Here is a 25652-nt window from a genome sequence, read left to right on the forward strand (position 1 = left end):
TTATTATTACTGGCACAAATTTGTGTCTGGTACAAATTAATCGGCCTAGGCAACTAAAAAAGCTAGTCGATGAAAGTAAAATTAAAATTTCTATCACAAAAAAAAAATAATATTTATTAATTTTCCTGATTTTTACTGAAATTGTACAAATTACTTGATTTTGACTACCAACTACCCCCTCAGAAACATAAAAATGCACGAACTACTTGATTTTGACTACCAACGACCCCCTCAGAAACATAAAAATGCACGAACTACTTGATTTTGACTACCAACTACCCCGTCAGAAATAAGAAAGTTCTAACCTTGTCAAATTGTTCCTAATAAATTTTATTTATTATAAATTAATTTTATTTATTAATAATATTATTTTTACTGAGATTTTTATTTTTTTTTACTAAAATACAACGAAATTGCTCAATTTTCCTGATTTTGACTACCAACTACCCCGTCAGAAATAAGAAAGTTCTAACCTTGTCAAATTGTTCCTAATAAATTTTATTTATTATAAATTAATTTTATTTATTAATAATATTATTTTTACTGAGATTTTTATTTTTTTTTACTAAAATACAACGAAATTGCTCAATTTTCCTGATTTTGACTACCAACTACCCCGTCAGAAATCAAGTAGTTCGTGCATTTTTCTTTGATTTTGACTACCAACTACCCCGTCAAAATCAAGTAGTTCGTGCATTTTTCTTGATTTTAGTAAAAAAAAAATAAATCCTCAGTAAAAATAATATTATTAATAAATAAAATTAATTTATAATAAATAAAATCTATAATAAATAAAATTTATTAGGAACAATTTGACAAGGTTAGAACTTTCTTGATTTTGACTACCAATACACGTGGTCAGCGTTGACATGGACCCCAGTTACCAAAACTTTCATTTTCATTATCACCAGTAATGAGGTTACTCTGGATCGTTTCACCAGTAACGAGGTTACTCTGGATCGTTTCACCAGTAACGAAGTTACCTTGGATCGTTTCACCAGTAACGAAGTTACTCTCTGACATAATTTTTCTTAATAGTCTTATACGGGTACTAATCGTTTTCTTTGCCTCATACTCGTGGGATAATAATGACTTAATTCTTTCTACGGCGGTAGAAAGAGGAACGAACTCCTTCACATGATCATCTTCTACGGTAGCTAGCGACTGAAACATTGCCGATTGAATCCGTTTCATGAGCCTGTATTCAGATGATAGTGTGTGTGTCCCCATGGTTTTACGTTCTTGTAAAATCTCAAAGTCAGAAACTATTTTTTCAGGATTAAGTTCATCAGATATATTAATTCCATCTTTTTTCAATTTTTTAATAGCGACAATTACATCATTGATATTTTCATGGTTCATTATATAATATATAAATCTTTAAAATAAAAAAAAATATCCCTAGAACACCTATCGAGTGTATTAGCGAGTTCGTCGGGATGTTTCAGGGACAGCACAACCAAGAACTCGTAGCTTGCCACCGCAATCTACCAAGTTCATTAGGCAAATATTCCCTCTACGAGAGCCCCTAACCCGCCAAACAACGGTCTAGAGGCCCAAGAGGGAGGACAGCACAGTCCTCATTAAACTCGTAGCTTGCCACCGCAATCTACCAAGTTTAGAGGATATACATATAACATATAACTAACTAAGGACAGCACAAGGACAGCACAGTCCTCATTAAACTCGTAGCTTGCCACCGCAATCTACCAAGTTTATCGGATATACACATAACATATAACTAACTAAGGACAGCACAGTCCTCATTAAACTCGTAGCTTGCCACCGCAATCTACCAAGTTTAGAGGATATACACATAACATATAACTAACTAAGGACAGCACAGTCCTCATTAAACTCGTAGCTTGCCACCGCAATCTACCAAGTTTAGAGGATATACATATAACTAACTAAGGACAGCACAAGGACAGCACAGTCCTCATTAAACTCGTAGCTTGCCACCGCAATCTACCAAGCTTAGAGGATATACATATAACATATATACAATGAAATGGTTATATACAATGAATGAAGAGCCCCTATCGAGTGTATTAGCGAGCTCAGATTATGAATGAAACGGCACTAACTAAGGACAGTACAAACATGTACGCTCAGCAAAATCCCACCCACAATAATTAACCCAGTGGGTGATACGAAAATATGTATCAACCACAAGTCAATATTGTGGTTGGGAATTTTGCTGAGCGGGGGGGTTTTTGCGGTTCCCCCCACTATTATAAAAATCCCAATTATGCGCACCACCGACAAATTGTCAGCCATGGGGATTCGATCCTGGACCGCGAGCGTCACAGTCCAATACCATACTGATCGAGCTATCAAACATTGTTACGAACATATGTTTCGGAAGTTAATATATAGCTAGCTATATAGCTAAGGAACCAATATTTACACTAAACAGCGGTTTCTGAATAATAACAGTTTCTGTATTTAACAGTTTCTGTATTTGTAGCGGTTTCTGAATAATAACAGTTTCTGTATTTATAACAGTTTCTGTATTTGTAGCGGTTTCTGAATAATAACAGTTTCTGTATTTATAACAGTTTCTGAATAATAGTTTCTGTATTTGTGGCGGTTTTCCAAAGTAGACTGAGAATCAATAAACAACAGTTTCTGTATTTGTAGCGGTTTTCTTAAGTAGACTGAGAATCAATAATAACAGTGGCATTAATGCACCAGTCAAAGAACTTTCCAGAATGTAAGTTCAGTGAACACACAACTGCAGGTCGATTACAATGAGCAACGGTTTCTGTTTCACACACAGCTTCCTACGGATCAATAACATTATCATGTGTTGTATGATGGGGAAATATTTAAAAAACATAAATAATACTTCTACGAGTAATTAGTTACGATGTAATTAGTTACGATGTAATTAGTTAAACTGACTAATTACGATCATTAAAAACCAACCATCTACGAAGAAAACTATATATTACAAAGTAATCTCCCCTTATGTAATCAAAAATTCAGTAGTGTATGGAGGACCTACTGTGACATAAATTAAAAAATTAATTCAATGTGGTGATGATAGTTAATAATGTGGTGATGATAGTTAATAATGTGGTGATGATAGTTATTGATACTTAAAGATAATTTTCTGTTTATATTTTTTCGAGAAAGTAGATCTGGTTATATTATCTGCGACGTATTTTACCACACGCGAGTTAATATCAAAATATGTCGCAGCCGCGTTCATAGACTGAAACATAATTTCTTTGCCGGTTTCTATGTTTGTGGAAATTACCGCCCTCTTTCCGATTGTCTTATATCTTCCTGTATTTCCACGTGTATTATTCTCGCTGTATGTGACAACACGAAGGTTGGATAAATTATTGTTTTGAGTATCCCCGTCAATATGATCAATAACAAGACCGTCATTGATCAAACCCTTGTGACACTCGTATGTAAATCTATGACACAAATAATGTTTCTTCCCCCCCCTCGCATGTGAACCTTAGATAGCCAGTATTAGAAACAACGCCAACTGGTCTCTTCAACTTGCAGTGTCTGATGATACCATTAATATTTGATTCATAGTTTGTTATGACAGGATGTGGGACAAATATATTTTGCTCCATTATAATAATATTATATGTTTAAATCATTGTTTGTCTGAAATCTTGATATATAATCCCTCACGGATTTTATAGCGTTTTCACCGCTATTATTTTTTTTGTCATAATATCTTTTAAGCTCTCTGAACCGTTTCCCGCCGCACTTCCCACATAATTTTGTCTTTCCTCGCACTCCAATACCACACCGTAGACATGGTATTGGTCCTAGACTTCCTCGTCGTATGTTTTGTGAGTGCATCCAACAAAATTCCTTTCTACAGGATTTGTTGCATCGATTTACCGAGCCGATCATCAACCATCTGCATTGGGACATTGTATATATATATAATTTTCTTTATTTAAATATTTGTTTTAATTATATGAACGAGTTTGAGAGATTATCCCAAACTAGGCCTGTTAAGTATAAATTCAACCTTGACAGATTATCTTCTGACTTGCCAGTACGAGATCTGGTTGATCCGAAAAATAAAAGTTTGATCTCGAAAATTCACGACGCCAAGAAAGAATTTTACACGGATGGTTCATCTCATACATGGTCAACGTTCAAGATTATACGCAACACTGACTTTGTCACGGAAGCTGTCACGGATGCCACAATGAACGACAAACGAGCGGCAACTATCATTAACTACATCGCTGAATACGAGGGCAATCAAAAATATTTCTTCAGAGTAAAATTTATTGTATTAACAGAAACAGGTAGTTGGATTATCCGTGACAAATATGATCCTGTCCTTGGTAATAATAAAACTATCATATTAAGTAAAAATTCCAGACCGGGTCTATTGACTGGTATTGATAAACCGTATTATGAGCGAGCATATCCTGTAACGGCGGTTATTTATGGAATCTATGAGATAAATAAAAAACCCAACGTTGATAAACTAGCGCCGATGAAATTTTCAAGGTTAAATTGTGTAGCTGAACGAGTAATAGAACACTTTACAAACGCGATGCGTGGAAATGGATTAACTGATTTAAGGCGTGAAAAAATAAACTCGTGGGCTGATTCAGTTAAGGATACCGGTGCTACAATAAAAGATGTTGCTGGGTTAGGAAAAATATTGAAATTTCCAATAACCGTAGCGACAATAACGGGAGAAGTACTGTACCAGTCGAAATATAAATCGAAAGGAGCTCCAATAAATATTATCGATCATAACGCACACGCATGGACTAACGCGGTAACAATATTTCCACGTGATCGAACTGTTAGATTTTACCCCCCAGATAATTCTGGGGCAGATAGTATGTTTGATTTTATCAACGAAATAAGTAAAACCGATCCTGTATCGGTATGGTTATTTAAAAGTAATGAGGAGGGTGAATTTGATCAGTTTGTCAAACCGAACGGTGAAATATATCGCACAGAATCCCTCCATGACGAGATGAAAAATCTTGCGACGTTTTTACAGTGCAAGCACGCGGAAAATACTGACAAATTACTAACTAATTGTTTTACCGTTCCATCTGTTGCGGCTCATTTCGCCAGAGAACGAAATTCATGGAAACCAACACGATTTGATTTACTCGAGGACGTACGCGCAAGTTGCGTCGAATATGGACATGGCGGATTATGGAATACCAAATACAATTACAATGATGTTATTTCGGTTGATATGGTTGCATGTTATCCAGGAAGTTTTCTGGGATACGGAGATTGTTCTACGTACTTTGAAAGATTTGGTCACCCTACAAACGAGATGACGCGAGTGGCAATTAATGGACCATTACCTGATTTTGATCTGACTGGATTCGCCTGTATTGAATCGTTCGAGTTTAACGAAAATCTTCACAAGATTTGTTATGTTTGGTTTGGTAGACATTTTTGTGAAAAACGTTGGGCACCTATAGTTTTGTTGCGATATATGCTAGATTGTGCGATACTGACATCGTTGGTGGTCAGTGAGGCAATTATATCATATCATGCACAGACCAAAGTTTGGTTGCCCATGTCAGATTCTGAAGTTATCAGCGAGTTTAAGGAAAAATATCCTGATATTTCCGAAGATGATATTCCTAATAAACTCAAAACCGCAAAAGATCTCGGTAGAAAAATTATAGGTAAATTTACTCAAGGTGGTGCATATGATTATAAAAGACATCACGCACGATTAATTTTAGATGATGCCGAGTACGATTTTATAATCGCTGATACAACGGCGAAAAATACATTTGTAAATCGAGAGAGTGTTTATTTGTCCGACGGAACAAAATTAGGTACGATCGTTAGTTACATAAATGATGTATCCCCGCAATATACTCATCTAAGATCTTCCATGTTGGCTTATGTTTCTATAAATTTATTATCGATGATTAATAGATTTCCTGAGACCGCAGTCAGAGTCGCAACGGACTCGTTTTATATTTCAAGTAAATATTTAGAACCTGTTATGAAATTTACAAGTAATGATGAACGATGGGGTTCGTGGAGAATAAAAAAGGAACTATTACACAATTATGTAGAATCAGCAGATGTTCCAGTGAGAGATTTTTATCGTGAGGGTAATAAAATATCAGAAATGTCGGAGGCACCATCGTTGAGTGATCCAATAACCAGATATAAGACAGTATATCTCAATGGACCTGGTGGATGCGGCAAAACAACTCGAACGATTAATGTTTTTAGAAATTCAGATATGATCGTGCTGACACCCACACATAGACTCGCACGTGAGATGAAACAGCGGCAAGTACAATCGTGCACGTATCATAGTTTCTTCCGATGGCGCGGGGATACATGGACTCCTGAACGGATGGGAGAAAAATATATACCTAAAATAATTATTTGGGATGAGATATGCACGGTGTCATTGGATACATTAAAAATGTTTCTTGATTGGTTGTTGACGAAAAATACCGCCATAATAATGTGTGGCGATCATGGTCAACCGCCGCCTTTTGTTGGACCATCTCCACATGATTGGTTAAAAAATTTCGTTGATTATTACGAAGAAATAGATGATGATCATAGAGCTCTTGATGCAAATTTGAAGGAGTTTAAAAAATTAATCAGATTACAATCAAACAAAATTCAGTGTGAAATAATACGTGGAGTGATCTCAGAGACATCAATGAGTGATTTTTTGAACTCATGGAGACCCAACGATTTGATCGTAGCAAGTAGAAAAATAATCAGAGACGCTTTACAACAACAGTTATTTCAGCTGCATAAAGAACAATATTCAGAACTACCCGTACCGTTGTGTTATAGACCATCAGATACACGAAAACAGAATATTAATGTTGATATTCCAGGACCCTTGACAGAGTCAAGGAAACAGATTCTCGTATTAAATGATATTGTCGCCGTTGATATCAGTGTGGTTGAAGATGCATTACGCGCTGACAAATCTCCATGGGTGTTGGGATACGCTATGACAATCCACTCGTCTCAGGGATAAACTATTTCTGATACACGAGTCTGGATTGTAGACGATCGCATCGAGTGGTCAAATTTAGTTTATTTAGCGGTATCGAGGGTCAGAAATATATCTCAATTACGTAGAATCATAATTCCTGAAATCGTTGATAAATTTAACATCATCGATGATGATATAATAAGAAAAAAATTAATCGGATACAAACAATCTGATAAAAAAAATAAACGTGACTTTGATCTTGATGTTGAATTTATTATTGAGTTAAAACAGCAGCAGAACAATCATTGCGCATGTTGTAATTGTATAATGTTATGGCGATATTCGAGTAATGATTCAAGACAATTTACCGTAGATAGAAAAGATAATAGTCGCGGTCATACACGAGAAAATACCATGTTAACCTGTCTTGAGTGTAATCGACGTAGAGGCGCTGGCACTAGTGCTAGTTAAGTGATCGAAATCACCGGAGTGATCGCGGTGGTAGTTGTGTATCCGCGGGAATTATTTGTAGTTGTTCACGTGTAAATCCACGTTGAGGAGCGGCCGAATCTAATCTGTAGATTGCAGGTCTGGAAACGCCTACGTTTCTTCCAGTGGATCTTGTCACGGTAGATATTTTGTGTGTGGTAACACTCCAAATAGGATCAGTTGCTCTCGCTTTACCACCTTCAAGTTCACCAGGCTCATATAAATATCTGACTGTGACATCACCTAATATTTTTTGTTTTCCAGCATCTTTCCGTTGTGTTGGTATATTTTTTTTTGTGACCGCGCTAATGGGTTTCATGTTGGTTGTTCGTGTAATCTCATTATTTAATGCAGCTATCACGTTTGGTAATCTTGCCACCCATTCGCGAGATCTTTTATCTTGAATAAATTCCCTCGCGTATTGATATCCAAATAACCGTTCAGCAAGTGTTCGATTAAATCGCTCAACAATTGCTTGATCACGGTGAATTGCAGTATGACCTCGTCGTATTTTGGTATTATGTTGTTTCATCAGCGATGATACTGGACCAAGAAATTCCTTACCAGGATCAACCTGTAGTAGCTGCGGCCATCGTAGACCACCTTGTGGTCCGAGTCCTCGTTGATAAATTCGTTCAAACGCGTCGGCTACTTCAGATGATGTTTTCGCCGATAGCGGCTCTGCTTCTTTATATCTACTTGCAACATCAACTACGGTTAACGCGTACTTGTACGTTTTTCCACGCACAGTATCATGCGGTAAAAACAGAATATCAGCTTGATGAACTTCATTAGGAACACTGACATCAAAATACGAGTACTGAATTTGTTTAGAACGTGGTAGATAAATTTGCCATATTGCTTGTTTAGATAACCACGCGCTAGCAGTAGAATGTTTAACCGCCGCTGCATCAGCGAGTTTACCAATTGCTGCTTTGCCTCTCCAGTATCCTCTCGGCGAATAATAAATTGATTCCATTATTAATTACCAGCCCCAATCGCTAATTTACCTTTCATCGAGGATCTTACTAACCAATTAGCTAATGATTCTCTAATATTTTTATTTTTTATAGAATTTAATGAATGAATTAATTTTACATCTGCAATATGCCTATCTTGTAGATTTTTACTTTTATAAGCTACATCATGAGCATGACAAGCTCGATCAATAGCGTTTATTGGTTCCTCGCCTGGTTTTGGTTGATCTTGATCATCGAGCCTGATATCAAGTCGAGTACCAGGACCGCAATAATTATATCCTGGTAGATGTTTTTCTCCACTATATTTAGCCCATGGAGCCCCTGGAAACTTTGACATCAAATTAGCAATATCACCACCGCGCTTATTAGGTAAAAACGAAAATTTCTTTCTACCGCATATAGAACATTTTCCACCGTACGCTATTTTTTTTATTTTTTGTTGTAACCGTGGCTAAATCAGTAGTTGGAGTTTTAACTCTACAGCGTAAACAATATAAATTCATGTTATAACATATATGGATATAATTGATTTCTCAGCAACTCGGCAGCGAGAGCCAGTTAAGCATCATCCTGCGCTACCGAACTCCATCAGAATGATTATCATAGGACCATCTGGATCGGGTAAGACGCAATTATTACTTAATCTGATAATGAGATGGTTGAAATGGGATAAGTTGTATTTAGTAGCACCATCCGTTGATGATCAACGATGTTATGATGTACTTAAAGATTTCAATGAAAACGCGCGATTACTGGATGAGGATAATGATGTTATAGAGTTTATAACCGATATTGATGAAGCACCATCCGTAGATTCCATAGACGGATTTATTAATAATTTAGTTGTATACGACGATGTGATGCTAGATAAACAATCAAATCCAGCCAGAATATTTTCCCGAGGTAGACATAAAAATACAGACGTGATCTATGTTACTCAACGATATACACAAACTCCGAAGGTGATCAGAGACAACTGCAACATTTTAGTTGTGTTTAATGGCGTAGACACACACACGTTGCGAAATATTCATCAAACCTGGTGTGGTGGTGACATGGATATAATTAAATTCAAAAATTTCTTCTCACGAGCGCAAGCTACCCCGCATGGATTTATAACAATAAATTTACATGATCCAAGAACAAGATATCGTGTGGGTATTGATAAAATATTTGGGTAACAGGGGGAGCAGCAGAGAGGGTACCTACCAACGTTGGTCGTCAAAAAATAAACAAGAAATAAATAAACACGTAGAGTACTTTATTTTTTCAGATACTATTTCGAACTGAGGTTTTATTAGTACAATCGGTCATTGCAAAAATAAACATCTCAAGGAAAGTTCATTTGTAAAATCTTGACCTTTCTACGAGATGATTTATTTGTTTGTTTTATTTGTTTTGTCGGAATTCTATGGTCTGTTCACCCTCTCTGCTGCTCGGCCTTCCACGCATTCTACTTGCTGATATACTTGGACAAATATTTGCCGAGTTTTCTGCAATATATATATATATAATTTTTGTTGCAGAGAACCATACCGTCCATTTGATCTATACGTTTGGTTGACATCTGCCTTCGTAAATACGATTTTCTTTACAACTCTTTGCACAATGTTTGCACTTTAATTGGTATGCTTCGATCGCATAAAATATAAAATTTAATTGCTTCGACTATTTATATTACACGATCAATCTTTTGTATCTCAGGCATACTTTTACTCACTATAACGCTGTGTTTGCGATATAGGTTATAACATATCTTAATGATAATATTCAAACTATAAACAGTGCTCAAAAATATAATTAAATTAACTAATTTGACTAGATTATTTCGTGCACAAAAATCCATGTTTAACCACCGTTCTAAAGAAACGTGATTTTTGATACGTTAATACATACAGCACGGATAATGATGGACAAAATATGAATACGGTAAGTAAATCCCTTCATTGGCCTCAACACGATTGCTAGTCACAATGTATAAGACATGTGTATACCACGATAAAGTTACCATATCATGTGACCTGGCACATTGCCAAACAACCTGTTTGAAAACAGGTAACATAGGTTGTTTGATCAATATCATGTACATAGAATTTATTAAGTTCTGGTAACTACGTGATCGTTTCGCTTTGGATTTTAACATGTTTATCATAATATTCGTGGTAAGTAATGTCATCAAAATATATCTTTGAAGAACATATTCGCATTCATATGCATTAGACTTTGTAAGTGTCAAGGATTTGACGAATAACATACGTCTGACGTAAGCTCTGTATCTGGTCATAAACTTCAAACGGACGTTTCAGTAATATATGCATTGCCCTTCTTTTGGGGCTGTGTCGCACTTAAAATCAAGTTATATTCAGTGATGGAAATGTATAAAGTATTAAAATAACCCCCAAAAGAGCAAGCTGGGATAAACTTTCTTCACCAGGTAAATATGTCTTCCTTATTTTGATGTGGCCATTCACATTGTAGCTGTCTTATCGGATATAAAATATCTCTGTTAAGTATTCACCTATATCTCTTAAATTAGCAGCTCACAACGCTGCCATGGTGTTTAAGAGAGAATGTTAAATAATGCGAAGTATAGTCTGCTGAGTTTAAATTGTCTTTTCAATAATTTGAACAAATTTAGCCTTTTGATATTTAGCTACAGAGTATTCGTAAACCCAACATGGGCACAACGAGTCTGATCACGCCACCCATAAATAAGTACATAATGATTAATGGGTACAAATTTATTTCTCAATATCCAGTCTCTGGGATGAAAGATTTATTGATAAAAATGTAACATTTTCCTGATAAAAGGTATTGATTTACTTGCGATGTCCATGAAATATACGATGATGATTGTGATTCATTTTATATATAATCTTACTTGACTTTTTGTCATCGAATACTTGGTTCTGTTTTCGTAAGATATATTACGTCTTTAGGTATATGAGTATGTCTTTGCTGACTCTTATATGTTATGCTTGGACCGTGCTAGCTCAGTTGCTAGCATACATAGCTTCAAATCCAAGGGTTTAAAGTTTGATACCCACCCCACCACCCCATCAGCTCGGATCTGCTGTTTCATTTCAGTTTTGGAAATGGCACCTAACACCCATTACTCTTGTATAATATAGCTAAATCAAGTGCTTAATTTGCAAATGGTTATATAAAAAGCAGAAGAATTTAAAGGAAGATCTAAAATTGTATATTGTCTATGTTTATGTTCAAATATGTAGACAAGAGAGCTTTATGAACATGCATATAAGAAGAAGCAAAGAACAAACAAAACAAGAGAAAATAAAATGAGTGAGATATTGAATGAACAGTACCAAGGTATAGAGAGACAGTTTGGTGTATACAGTTGATATTAAGATTATTACTTTTACATTGTTTTACGCCGACCAGATATGAACTGAGAGTGAAGATACCCGTATCTGGATCGAGTAATAATATCCAAGAAAATTCTAAAGTATTATTTTCATTATCATATAATTAGTTTTTCTTATTTTTAAAACTGGTTTAGTTTTCAAATAGGATTCTTACATTTTGCCTCCTTCTCACAAAATATACACCAAGCAATGTTATGTCGAATTTATTTATGATAGGATTGTACAATCTCTTATTTGAAGTGGAATGTCACAAGAGTACTTCACAATACAGCGGTAGAAGACAACTTTGGTACTCACAATTCGTAAGATATACGTGTCTAACAATTATTCAATACGTTTGGAAGGCTGCGTCTTACACTGATATTAGAAAAGTACCTGACGTAAACACTGGACAGAGAGATGCGAAGTGCCAGAATCAATAGCGTTACCAACTTCTACAGTTAAATAACTATAAGGTAGAAACCAAATCAATGTGGGCTACATATTAGTATACCAGAAAGCAAATAAATTATTAAAACACATGTTTGAAAATATTTCACTCAAACACAAATTTAAAACTTTGGAATAAAAACACTCCTGAACAGATTTATCGATATCACCCCATATGTACGTCCCATCACCACATGGCCATAACCGGAGGTCATAATCCCATATTCGTTCCTCCTGATTTGTGTGCTTTTATAAAGTTGATCAGAATAGTTTAATGTGCCACCACTGTGAATATTTTTAATGTCACAATTAGCTCTTACCCACCACAGTCCAAACGTTCAGTAAAGAACATTATAATATATTCAGTTTAAGCAAATAACGAATTAAATATTTTCGCTTAACAAACATCTTTAAAAGCACACTAACAAGTTTCGCCAAATACAGAAAGTACTGAATCCGATATATAAGAAGATTAAAATATAATTGTTACGTTTTTTCTTCAGTATAAACAAAGACCCTTTAATTGCATTTTTAAAATGAACTAGTATAAATACGCTCTATTAATTTGATTTCCATATAGATTCCTAACAATTGTGGACATAACAATGGCTTTACAAGCAAAATGTACACAGCAAATTTCACTCAATCTCAAACAATAGTTTTTATTAGGTTCGAATTGTGTGCACTCAACAGTATATTAATCGATCTGAGCTATACATAACAGTAATTTGCAGCTTAGAATTAAAGCGAAACAAAATAAAAACCATTCGGTTCGTGCAAGCACCCTTCCTCAAAGTCAACCATATTCTAGCCGACCCTACATCAGTCCGACTTTTTTTCTGTCATAAAGCGTTTACAAGGGCACAAAATTATCTTACCATAAGCTTGATAAGTAAATACATTACATATCAATATGCTGGGGTGCAAGGTTTCTTGCTAAACTCGAACTTGCTCTATGGTACAATAATTACAGTTATTCTTGAGACTCACCTACATGGGTAATTTTATTCTCGAGTCCAATTCATGTGCTTTACAAATGTCTGACCCTGAATAACATTTTAACAAATGTTATTGTGTGCATGCTAAAGCAAACTATAGACGAGGAAGTTTAGTTTCATGTTCAAACATGCCTTCTGAAATTGACACTGGCCTCATAAATAGTATGCTGAGTAACTCCGAATTAACGTCAGAAACTCGTAACTAATTAACCAACAATAACAAATGCTTTTATTGTAATATACATATTTTCATGTATTTTCAGGGCTTTGTGTAAAGAACTGGAGCGCAAGGTGGGTTTAAAATTATATATATTCATGTGATATTATATGAATGATACATGTCCCTAACACTGACAATATAAATGGATTCTTTTATGTTCAACCATTTGTTATATGTGCTTGTCTGTTCGGTTTAGTTTCAAGATTTCAACAGAACAGAACATAATCAGGTTTTCTACGGGAACACATGATTGAAATCCCCACTTCACAGCCATTATCAATGAGAATCGGAGCCATTTACTTTCAATCTTAGTCAGTTGGTCCATCTATCAGTCCATCCATTCCTACCTGCATGGACTTAGCCTTGAGGTCTTATAATAGAACCTATTGAGGCTCCCACCCAACAGCTGTGTATATATGCAATAGGTAAATGAGATACCACCCTTACCCGAGCAAACGTAGCCCTGGATAATGTATCCTTCCTGATCTAAATCCTCACCATATACTCATTTACATAATTGATGATCATGGATAGACATACTGAAGTGTCGTTTGCCGCAGGTCAGTCTTTGGCCCCTGAGACCTATTCATGGAACTACTTAAGAGTACCAATAGGTTGCTGCTTCATAGTTGAAATCAAAATTGATATGCTGATGCATATGTGTTTCTCAATTCAGTCTATTAATCGATTGACTGATAGATTGAGGAATACGTGGAGAATATATAGATGAAGTTAGAAGGACATATTGAGAGTATACAGTCCAATAATTCCCCTATTTTAAGAGAGAGTATGCTTGACAGAAGAAGTTAGAAATTTCAAGGTTTTATAAAAGTATGAACAATTTTGAATCCTTTGCAGCATATGCCAGTATTAAGGCGCAGGTTTTCATACATATGGGTAGCATGGCATATACTTTTTTTCCGTTGTATTTCTCCTGGAGATATTTTGTCTCTAACAAAACTTTCAATAAATGTATAGATTTTATATTTGAGGAAAATTATATATATATATATATATATATATATATATATATATATATATATATATATATATATATATATATATATATATATATATCGGAAATAAACCCTTTGTCTTCTGCAATATTCTTTTAAATGTTACATTTTCTGGAAGATTGCATATGTTGCCCAAAACCGTTTAGTTTCCTTTCATCGATTTCTGATAAATTCGGTTCAACCCGATTAAACCTTCGCTCATTCCTGACCATATGGTTTGAGGAAATCCTTGTAGACGTTTGGTCCAATTATGCAGAAAGTCATCACAGCTTAAAAGGGCTTATGGTATCACAAATGTTTTATTCAAACTGCCGTAGACAAGAGGATGGACTCTAACTTCATTTGCCGCAATCCGTAATAGAGAATAAAATGATATTCTGCCTTTATTATAAGAATTGTCAACTTTTGTCAAGCATTTTATATTGTAGCTAACAGGGACTCCAACATATCGTTTAAAATAAGCATAGTATGATTGCCTATTTTCCACTTAAACTTCTTCCATGCTGTTTGTCTATCTTGGTAAAAGAAAACTACTAAAGAGCGTTTATTATCGTTGAAGATGAAGTTCAATTTCAGATATTATCTGTTACATATATTATGTACATGTATTGGTGTGTTTGCAAGCAGGGTTATAGCATTGGCTAGTGCTGAATTTACAAATTGAGTGGACACAAGTAGCAGCTGTGACTACTGAAATTCTTGTAGAGGGTTATTAATGTATACAGTATACAAATGTTGATAAAACACTTAAAGGTTCGGCATTGATTCGTTTATTAGATCATTGCTTCTGTATATTTTAATGCGATTTCTTTGGTACATGCAAAATCTTCTTCCTTTTCCTGCCCATTTTGCTTAGTTTGTGGGAGAGACCGAGACGATCATCAGTGTAAAATGCCGTTTGAGAGCAGCTAACACTCTTGATCTCAGTTCTAAAGTGGAACAAAAATAACTTCTTGTAGATTGAAGGATGTTGTTATACTACTCAATCCATTTGGAAACCCTCTGTTGTTTGGTATTAGGGACGCTATATATGGTACTATAATACCATCTCGTCAATATATCGAATAAACACATTTCAGGTAGCTTGCATAATACAATCAACGGGGAAATAGAGCTAGAATTGTCAAAATCAGTTAAAGATTTCCTCTGCGTTTAAATATGGGCACAAATAACCCTACTTTTCAACTGCAAGAACTATAACACTTGTCTATTACTATGTTTAAAAGTATCCTGATTAATTATGTAATGATTATTTCCGCAGTAATGTAAATGTTCATTTGAATACCATCATTGCACAGAGCTTTTAGCTGTTTTATAACAGAATATTTCTTCACAACTAAATGTCGCTCAAATGATAGGTCCTTCGGTACAGAACCAGTCCGTGTGTTCATGATCTAAAAATACATTTGTAGAAAAATATTTAGCAAACCGTCAAGTTATCTCGTCCGGAGCAGACGCTAGTTTGCCGTCATATTTTAATTCAACCGGCTGAACGTTCTGCAGTGTGATTGGATATGAAAGATCACGTAAATGACATGAAATTCTTTAAACATCGGTAGATTTTGGAGACTACTTTCGATTGCCAATAAGCATAAAGTATACTTTAAGTCAAACTCTGTCTATGCAAACTCTTACACCATAACACCACTATCAGCACCCTTTCCCCTTTGACTTGAGATAACAAATTGCAATCCCAGCTAGCTCATAAATACTGAAAGATATAGAGCCATGCCACGTCATATGAACAATACAACAATTGACTTATCTTAGTGCATGCTACTCCCATTAAAGGGCCTCATACTTGCGCCATTCAGGTCATCCAGGTATTTGGATTCAGATAATAATAAGTCTTTATCTACGGCAAAATGGAAGAAGAGTTTCTTTACACGAGATAGGGCGTGCAATTGAATTGTATACAACGTAATATCGAAACAAGGAAAAGGGATTTCGAAATAATTGAAACTTATATTCAAGGACTAATTTTGGAGCGAAAGATGAATATAAATTATGAAACGTGTATCGATTCAATCGATTCAGCGACTTTGTTTACCAAAGTATGCGCGTCAGTACGTCCTAATTCGTCTCGGTGCAGTTGAATATAGGTATATACATTACACGACATCCTTAACATCCGTCCATCTACGGGAGACGATGGCGTAGCTCCAAAGTAAGCTTTTGTTTATCCTTCTTTCTAGCTCTCTTTTCAGCTTGTTTTATTTTTCTCTCTTCCTCTGCGTTTTGAACTCCCTGCCTGACAGTTAGACGCCAACTGGAACGGTTGTTTGTACAGCTCATCCAGTCGTTGACATTGATGTTCGCCGTCTTCATATCCTTCTTACAAACATCTATGTAGCGCAGATGTGGTCGTCCAGTTGGTCGTGCACCTTCTGCTAACTCCCCATATAACAGGTCCTTGGGAATGCGGCCTGGGTGCATTCTCTTGACATGGCCAAGCCAGAGAAGGCGCCTCTCGCTGAGAATGGAGAACATGCTGTTCATGTTGGCGCGTTCTAGAACCTCTGTGTTGGGTACTTTGTCCTGCCACTGGATGTGCAGAATGCGTCGCAGACATCTCAGGTAGAAGCTGTTGAGTTTCTTCTCGTGTCTTGCATAGGTGGTCTATGTTTCGCTGCTGTAGAGAAGTGAGCTGAGCACGCAGGCTTGGTAGGCACGCAGTTTGGTCTTCTCGGTGAGGTTGGGGTTGTTCCAGACTCTCTGACCATCACTGCTGCTGCCTTGGCAATCCTGCCGTTCACCTCAGAATCAATGGAGAGTGAGCTGGAGATGTTAGACCCGAGGTATGTGAAGTTCTCGACAACTTCCAAGTTGTACCCATCGATGGTGACAGAGGGAGGGGAGTCTGCGTCCTGCGCCATGACGTTCGTTTTCTTCAAACTGATGGTCAGTCCAAATTCCTTACAAGCATGGGAGAGGCGGCATACCAGCTGCTGAAGTCCATCTTCCGTGTGTGATGTCAAGGCTGCATCGTCGGCGAGAGCAATTCACGGATGAGTACCTCTGTGACTTTAGTCTTAGCATGGAGACGGGTGATGTTGAACAGCTTGCCGTCAGCCCTGGTATGGATGTTCACCCCCTCGCTGAAGTCCTTGAATGCGTACTAGAGAAGCATGGAGAAGAAGATGGCAAAGAGCGTCGGCGCAAGGACACAGCTTTGTTTGACTCCGCTAATGACTGGGAAGGCTTCAGATGTTGCACCATTGAAGCACACTGTGCTGTGCATGTTCTCGTGGAACGACATAATGACAGCAAGCAGACGTGGGGGCAGCCGATCTTCTGCAGGAGTCTGATGAGTCCACTCAGACTAACCAGGTCAAACGCCTTCGTCAGATCTATGAAGGCAATGTAGAGGGGCATCTGCTGCTCGCGACACTTCCCCTGCAGCACACTTAGTGAGAAGATCATGTCTACAGTTGACGTGCCGGCTCGAAATCCACAGTGGGACTCTGGGTAGACGCGGGAGGCTAGGATCTGCAAGCGCGACAAGGCAACACGGGCGAAAGCCTTTCCGACGATGCTGAACAGGGAGATGCTCTGGTAGCTGTTGCAGTCGCTACGGTCTCCTTTGTTTTTGTACAAAGTGACGAAGTTGACGTCACGCATGTCCTGTGGGATGTATCCCTGTTCCCAGCAAAGGCAGAGGAGTGTGTGTAGGGGCTGGAGCAGTGCTGGTTTTCCGCTCTTGAGGACTTCAGGCGGAATGCCGTCGCTTCCATGAGCCTTCCCACAGGCAAGGCAATCGATGGCTTTTCCGAGCTTTTCCAGGGTGAGCTGTGTGTCTAGCTTCTCCATGATAGGCAGGTCTGGAATGGCGTCCAGGGCAGTTCTAATGACATTGTTTTGGGTTGCATATAGCTCGAGATAGTGCTCAACCCATCGCTGCAGTTGTTTCCCCTGGTCTGTGATGACTTCGCCCGTCTTTGGCTTGAGGGGGGCGGTTTTGTAGCTGGGGGGCCTGTCGCCTTGTTGATACCCTCATACATTACTCTTGCATCCCCGGTGTCGGCAGCTGTCTGTATACTGTTGCAAAGGTTCAGTCAGTAGGTGTTGGCACAACGGCGGGCAGTCTTCTGGGCGTTGTTCCTTGCAATCCTGAGGGCTTGTAGTGTTCTGGGCCTAGATACGTCCTTGTATGCCAGGAGGGCTTTCCTCTTTGCCTCCGTCACGGGCTCCATGTCGTCCCAGTTTGCCTCATACCAGTCGACATTCTTTCGATCCCTCTTCCCGTATGCTGTGATGGCTGAATTGTACACAGAGTCACGGACATGGGACCATTTGGAGTCAATGGTGTCATCCGGTGTCATTTTGGTGAGGGCTTCCTTTAGTTTGCTGTTGAACTGCTGTTTTTCTCAGGGTTCCTTGCACAGCAGGTGTTGATGCGTGGGTGACCCTTCTTCTTGTCGTGGTGCAGCTTCTTGGGTAATATTCGCACCTTGCTGGCCACGAGGGAATGGTCCGTGTCGCAATCGGCACTGTGGTAGCTGTGGGTGAGGAGGACACTGGCCAGTTCTGCACACCTGGTGATGACGAGGTCTAGCTGGTGCCATTGGCGTGAACGTGGTTGTCTCTACGACACCTGGTGAATCTCCTTGCATTTGAAGAAAGTGTTGGTCACACATAGGCTGTGGGAGCAGCACATCTCCAGCAGTCGCTGATCATTGCCGTTGATCTTGCCCCTTCCGTAAAAGCCGAGACAGGTGGACCAGGCCTCATGGTCAGCTCCCACTCTAGCACTGAAGTCTCCTAGTAAGTAAAGGCCTTCATTGATGGGGATACTGGATATTGCCTGATCCAGAGCCTCATAAAAATTGTCTTTCTCCTCGTTGGTCGAACAGAGGGTTGGGGCGTACACGCTGAAGATGTTGACCGGGCCTAAGGGTGTTGACAGCCGGAGGGCAAAGATTCTCTCAGTGCCTGATGATGGAGGTTCAATGAAGGCGATTAGCCTGTTCTTTACGGCAAAGCCTACACCATGCTGCCTATGTTCATTCGAGGGCAACCCTGCCAAAAGAACTTGTAATTGGCTTCCCTGATGGTGCAGCTGTCAGCCAGTCGGGTCTCCTGGAGGCAGGCAATGTCGATGTTCAGTCGGGAGTGTTCCCTGCCAATGACGGCAGTCTTCCGTGCATCGTCGATATGCTGTAGGTCAGCGGTCAATCCAGGACACATGGTCCTGATGTTCCCGGTCGCAAAACGAAGAGTTGGAGTCTTCTTATTTCTTCTTTTAGTCTTTCTTGGTGCGGAGTTTTGAGGCCCACTTGTCGAGATGGTTCTCTAAGCTCAACGCACCCAGTGAAGCAGACAGGCCATGGTGGGCAGCACCTTACTGACTGGGGGCTGCCCAGCTTGAGGCGGGAGGTAGCTGTCCAGTGAGACCTGGTGATCTCTCCCACCGTCAGACGTAACCCCTGGCGCCAAGCTCTACGCCAATCGAGCTTTGACTTAGAACCGGTAAACTGATACTTCTCGTGTTGTGCCGACGCTGTACGACGACGCTGGGGTGTCCTTTCCAGTGGAGCTATGAAGCCTGGGCAGGGTGATATGGAGGATCAGCTGTTGTCCATGCGGCAGATCCCCGCTCTCCACGCAGCTGGTGGGCCCAAGGGAACGACGAATGCCGATACAGCTTGGCACCAACGGCGTCGCAGGAGTTGCATGACAGCTGACGTTATATTATGGGTAAGTAATATTGATAGTAACTGTATAAACAGTGCCGTAGAGAACGATCACGGGCACTGGGGTAAGAATACCCCGGGCCTCTCATTGTATTGTTCAAACAAAATGTTTCTATTATAAATTAAAAAATTTTATTCGGATGTATTCCTGGATGACCCCCCTCCACCCCCCACCCCCCGTTGTCGGCCCTGTGTATAAATATAAATAGCATGGCACATGGCGTTACATTATGACAGACGGGTGAATAAGATTGAAAAGAACTAATACACTATATTCAGTCTAGTCTCAAACCAGTTGAACTGTAAAACACAACAGATTTCTTAAATCCATTAAAGTAAAGTATTCTTTGTGTAGACGATCAAGATCTAAAGATCTGATCTAAAAGCACAATTATACGACGAACATACAACAAAGCTCATTCCAAAACAAGGAAAAATGTTATTAAAATAAATAGTAGGAAATTGTTTAACATAAAATTAGTAGCTTTTCCAACTGTAAAGTCTGAACAGCAAAACAAGTAATAAATCAATCAGAAAATGAATAAGTATCATTGAATAATGCGTGTGGTAGTGATCGAGGTAAACAACTTGATAACTATGCAGAAATTATGAACATCGGATATTATCATCACCGTTTCATTTCAATTCTTTCATGGAGATGGCTTCACAAATGGTTGATAAATTAGTCAATGTTTTGTCGAGCATTTTCTTAATTTAAACCCAATAATGCTAAAGAGATAACGATATACATTGTAACAAGATAACCGAGTTGGATATCGGATTTACAACAGAACAAGTTTGATGGTGATACAAATACAGTGTCTAATGATGAATGACTTGAATGAGAAGAATTATGATTAATACGAGCGTGTATGCGACCCAGATATTGGAACAATTAACACAATCCGCACGAACCTAATAATGCAACAAATGAAAATACAAATAAATGACCTTACACAGTACAAGGACAATGGTGAATGATTCACTATTTTCACACGACGAAAACAATGATGTGTTTTACTCAAATAGTAAAAATGAATTCACTCAAATAGTGAAAAAATGAGGTGTTTTACTCAAATAGTAAAATAATGAAAACAAAGAGACATATCATAAAAAATATCTTTACAATCCCAAACACTGGGTATTACAAGCCCCAAAATTAGCCCACGGCTAAATGATTACATGTATGGAGTTACATACTCCGTCACAAGCACACTTGGCTACCTTTAACACTGGTCAATAAAGCAGTCAGTATTCCAGTTAGTCACCGACCATCATTCAATTCCTTGGTCAATCACGCAATCAGCGCCCACCTAACGGTCAGCAACGCCCGGTCACCTGCCACTCGACCAGTAACACTGTTCACTCAGCTCTACGGCTCAACTTTACAGCTGCTATGGTCAACTTCTACGATTAGCTCTACAGCTGGTACCATGTCGACTCTGAACAGCTGCAAATACATCTAACACCGTGTACTATGCATGACACGGACATATACGATAAAATGTAATGACGTTATATACGGTATGCTATACAGATTACATTATCGGCACAATCATTAAAAAACAATAACCGGAGCCCCTAGTCGCCGAGTGGTCTAAAGCGCTCTCCGTTACGGATCACTGCCATCTCACCTCTATCTGGGTGGGTTCAAGTATCGGGTTCGGCCTGTGTGGGTGTGTGAGAAAGCTTGTCAGTAGCTTCTCGTGGGTACGTGGTTCTTTCCGGGGTTTTTCCTCCACCATTAATACTGGCCGCCGTGTATAGCCTATCTTGCGCTGAAAATAGCGTTAAACCCAGCAACAGCATAAAACAATAACCAGGTTTAGAAGTAACCTACTCGTCCCTGATAAGAATCCTACGGTACTAAACATTTCATAAAATAGCAACTTTATATTGCTAATATAAATCTCTTGCTAAGTCACAAACAAGAATGGAAAATACTTGCATTATGCTACGTAAGCCGAAGCTACATAAACAATACATAAAAATAAAGGTGGTAGTACAATAGTTATAACTTATACACAATAAATTAATAAATGACTCACATACCTCTACAGCTGAAGATGTTCACGTCGTTAAATTTATTGATGTGATCCCTCTCAGACTCCATCACAGAGGGGACCACTTAGTGCCGAAATTTTAATGATTTTATGTGTTTTATTGGCCCCATATAGTATATGTAGTGCGTGTATAGTGAAATAGAATTTTGACAGATCTATTAATTTGGATTAGGATTTTGTACACCGTCCTTCACTAGTGTTTATATAGCTCCTTAATCCTGGCTGGTTTCGGAGCTTTAATTACCTTAGTGATCCTTGCCAGGGATCTATGTTGTCCAGTGTATGCTATATGCGTATGCTATATGTACTGTATGCTACCCGTTTGTTTTTGTTTTTGTAAGGACTGGCTGTATAATCACATTTATGTTTACAGTTGTCTTTAGTTATGAGGATTCCTATATAAGAAAAAAATTAATTTCAGCTAGGGAGGTCCGGTATAAGGATGTGGCGGTGGTATGTGACGCAGTTCTTTTGTTCGCACACTTTCGTGACAGCGGCCGATACTTTCATTCCCACGCTTTGAGCCCTTATTTAATGTGAAAATGATGTATGTAGAATAGAAGAGGAAAGTATAAATTTGAGAATAAAATATTCAAGAGGAGAAAGAAACAAGAAAATATTTTTATTGCTGAGTGCCTGTATGTTGTGCATTTTATACTTCGTAGTTTTTGTAACAAGATAACCGGGTGGGATATTTCGGATTGACAACAGAACACGTTTTGACGACACATATATATGGTTTAATGTGGTGATTTATATGAGCAGTAGATTATGAAGATGTGTGCGTATTTATAATCCAAATATTGGATCTATTTAACATAAAACCGCACAGTTTCAAAGATGGAAAAAAACTACAAATTAGTTCAGTAACACTAAAACACAGGATAAATGTTTCACAAATGATTCAATAATGGAAAGATGAATATAGTTCACTCAGATAGTAAAAAAATGTATTCGCTCAGGTAGCGAAATTATGTCACTTAACACAAGAACGGATATACCATCTATCCTTCCAGTCCTGAATGATACACTGGGTCTTACTAACCCAAAATTAGCCTATAGCTAATAAAATACATGTATGGAGATACACTCCGTTACCCGTGCACCATATCCGCTCCACAGCTCCTACGAATCAATTTCACAACTGCTATTGACTCCGTACCCTCGGAATACTATGATCACTCGGAACATTAGACCCTCCGGACACCCTGGTCCTTTGACGGCTCTACAGCTGGGTCACCTTAGTCACTCTTGACATTAGACACTCCGGACGCTAGACATTAGACACTCCGGCACCTTAAACGCTCCGGACAAACGGATGTTTCTACACTCGGACAACACCGGACACCCCGGATATTCCTACCCTCAGACAACACCGGACACCCCGGATATTCCTACCCTCAAAAACAGCTGAAAATATACCCGATACAGTGTACTAAACTTGATACAGACATAACGTAAGGACGTTATACATGGTAAGTTATAAAGATTATATTATTATGGCAATTACAAAAACAGAGGTTCAATGGTAAACCTAACCCTGCTCGATAAGACAATAGTAAAGAATTCTTTTTAAAAAAAATGTAGCTTTACATTACCAGTATAAATCCTGTACTACGTCGTAACAAGAATAAAAGAAATGCACGCATTATGCTGTATAAAGAAAACTATATAACAAACATGCAAAGGTAAATATGGTAATACACTAGTTATCACTTAAAACCGAAAAATTACCTACCCCTACAGCTGGAGTTGTGCGAATTCTTTAAGCAGGCCGCTTGCTGACAAAACCATTAGTATTGTAAAGACCCTTTACATGCAGTTACGTATTTATACCTTTAGAATTTTCGTTTTGCCGTATCGAAAGCACCTTGCACGTGTGACATAGGACGAATCGTACTCACGATTTCGAAATACAACAGACCATATATATAATCACCCTCGGGTATCGTTGTACAGAGAAAAAAAACGAAATCCGAGTACATGTATCTAACGAACAACATTTACACCATTCCGTGACAGTTTTAGTAGATTGTATATTTACCCCCGTTTTTGTGTTTTCGTAATGTTCTATAATTGGACCTTACCTTTGGTGAGATCCTGATATGATCCGTGCTACTTCGCGTGAGCCACATAGCTTAGGCATCGTACCAGCATATGCTCCTTAATCAGTCCCACTGTTTTTGTTCTTTTTGTACCTATCGATGTTATTACTTGTATTAGTTTCTACGAGGTATTTAGTGTTTTTATTAGTATGTTATTTAATAGTATTAAATTCAGTATTTATGTTGATAGAGACTATCAAAAATACAATTGCATAAACTATGCAGCGAAGCTCGTTTAGGATAAACCTTTCGCATCTTGTCTGTTTGTGTTTGTATATCATATAAAATGAATTTATTGTTTTCCTTTATTCTGAATATGTTTTAAAAGTATATAATCTGCATATAAGAATATAGTTACAAAATTACAGTTACAAAACCTATGCAGAGAAGCTTCGTTAGGATACATTATATAGGAGAGTTTATATCTATCGCGTCGTGTTTGTTTCTGTTTATATATCATATTTAAAAATATATAAAAATCTTTTAAATTTAAGGTCTACGTATCATTTATAAATGATTTTATAATTTCGTTAATAAAGTGTGCCAGTTCAGAGTATATTTTCTTATCTATGATGTCATTTGTATATAGTAATTGTTTAGAATCCACTTCGCCGTATTTATCTCTAATCTTAATCGTGATTATATACCTGTCTGCAGAAGTTTGGATACATCTTAAAATAATGATTATTTTTTAACTTGTATGATTGTTACACAGTCTGCAGGGTGGTTGGTTCTTATTAGATGCTTGTTGGAGGCCACCTCTCCAGTCACCCATCTGTCATGCAGGTATGGGAACATCCTACATTGTATGGAGGTCGATCCTATACCTGCCTATTTATTCCATATATTCCCTCAGTTTAACTTTGATTGCCATAGCTTTATCTCGTGTTTCTCTTTGAATATTTTATCATTTAGTATGCTATATATGTTTTTATCACCAATCTGAATTTCACTATTGTCACTGTACGTATTTATTCAATCACTTGTTCTTTTACCACATCTCGGTGGTTCCAATAACTTTGTAAGTATATTATTTTTTTAAAAATAGAATCGTTAAATCGGCATATATATATATATATATATATATATATATATATATATATATATATATATATATATATATATATATATATCTTCCCAAGGGACTATGAGTGAACTAATTATATGTTTTATTGTATTTAAAATATTTACCTTTTGGGTTAATACTTACGTTTGGTACGTTTAACCCTCCTTTCTCTTTTGGCCTATATATATTTTTATTTAAATAATGCATTTTATTATATTCCATATAAAGTCTATAATCCTCCTCACTATG

The 25652-nt window shown here is 37.7% G+C and overlaps 1 protein-coding gene across 2 annotated transcripts in view; it reads left to right on the top strand.

Annotated features, from left to right (window-relative positions):
• Window positions 1–10458: 10458 nt before the first annotated feature.
• Window positions 10459–25652, top strand: part of LOC149775817 (uncharacterized) — a 30613-nt gene continuing 15419 nt past the window's right edge. Inside the window, exons 1-2 of one of the 2 annotated variants that reach the window (XM_089943436.1) lie at window positions 10459–10589; window positions 13504–13531. The gene's annotated coding sequence lies outside the window, so the exon portion shown is untranslated. Of the gene's footprint in view, window positions 10590–10630; window positions 10862–13503; window positions 13532–25652 lie in introns of those variants that run through there. The other variant, XM_089943437.1, reaches the window with a different exon arrangement.

The sequence above is a fragment of the Sinohyriopsis cumingii genome, chromosome 19 (assembly GCF_028554795.1).
Source record: "Sinohyriopsis cumingii isolate HCF-2022 chromosome 19, ASM2855479v2, whole genome shotgun sequence".
Lineage (NCBI taxonomy): Eukaryota > Metazoa > Mollusca > Bivalvia > Unionida > Unionidae > Sinohyriopsis > Sinohyriopsis cumingii.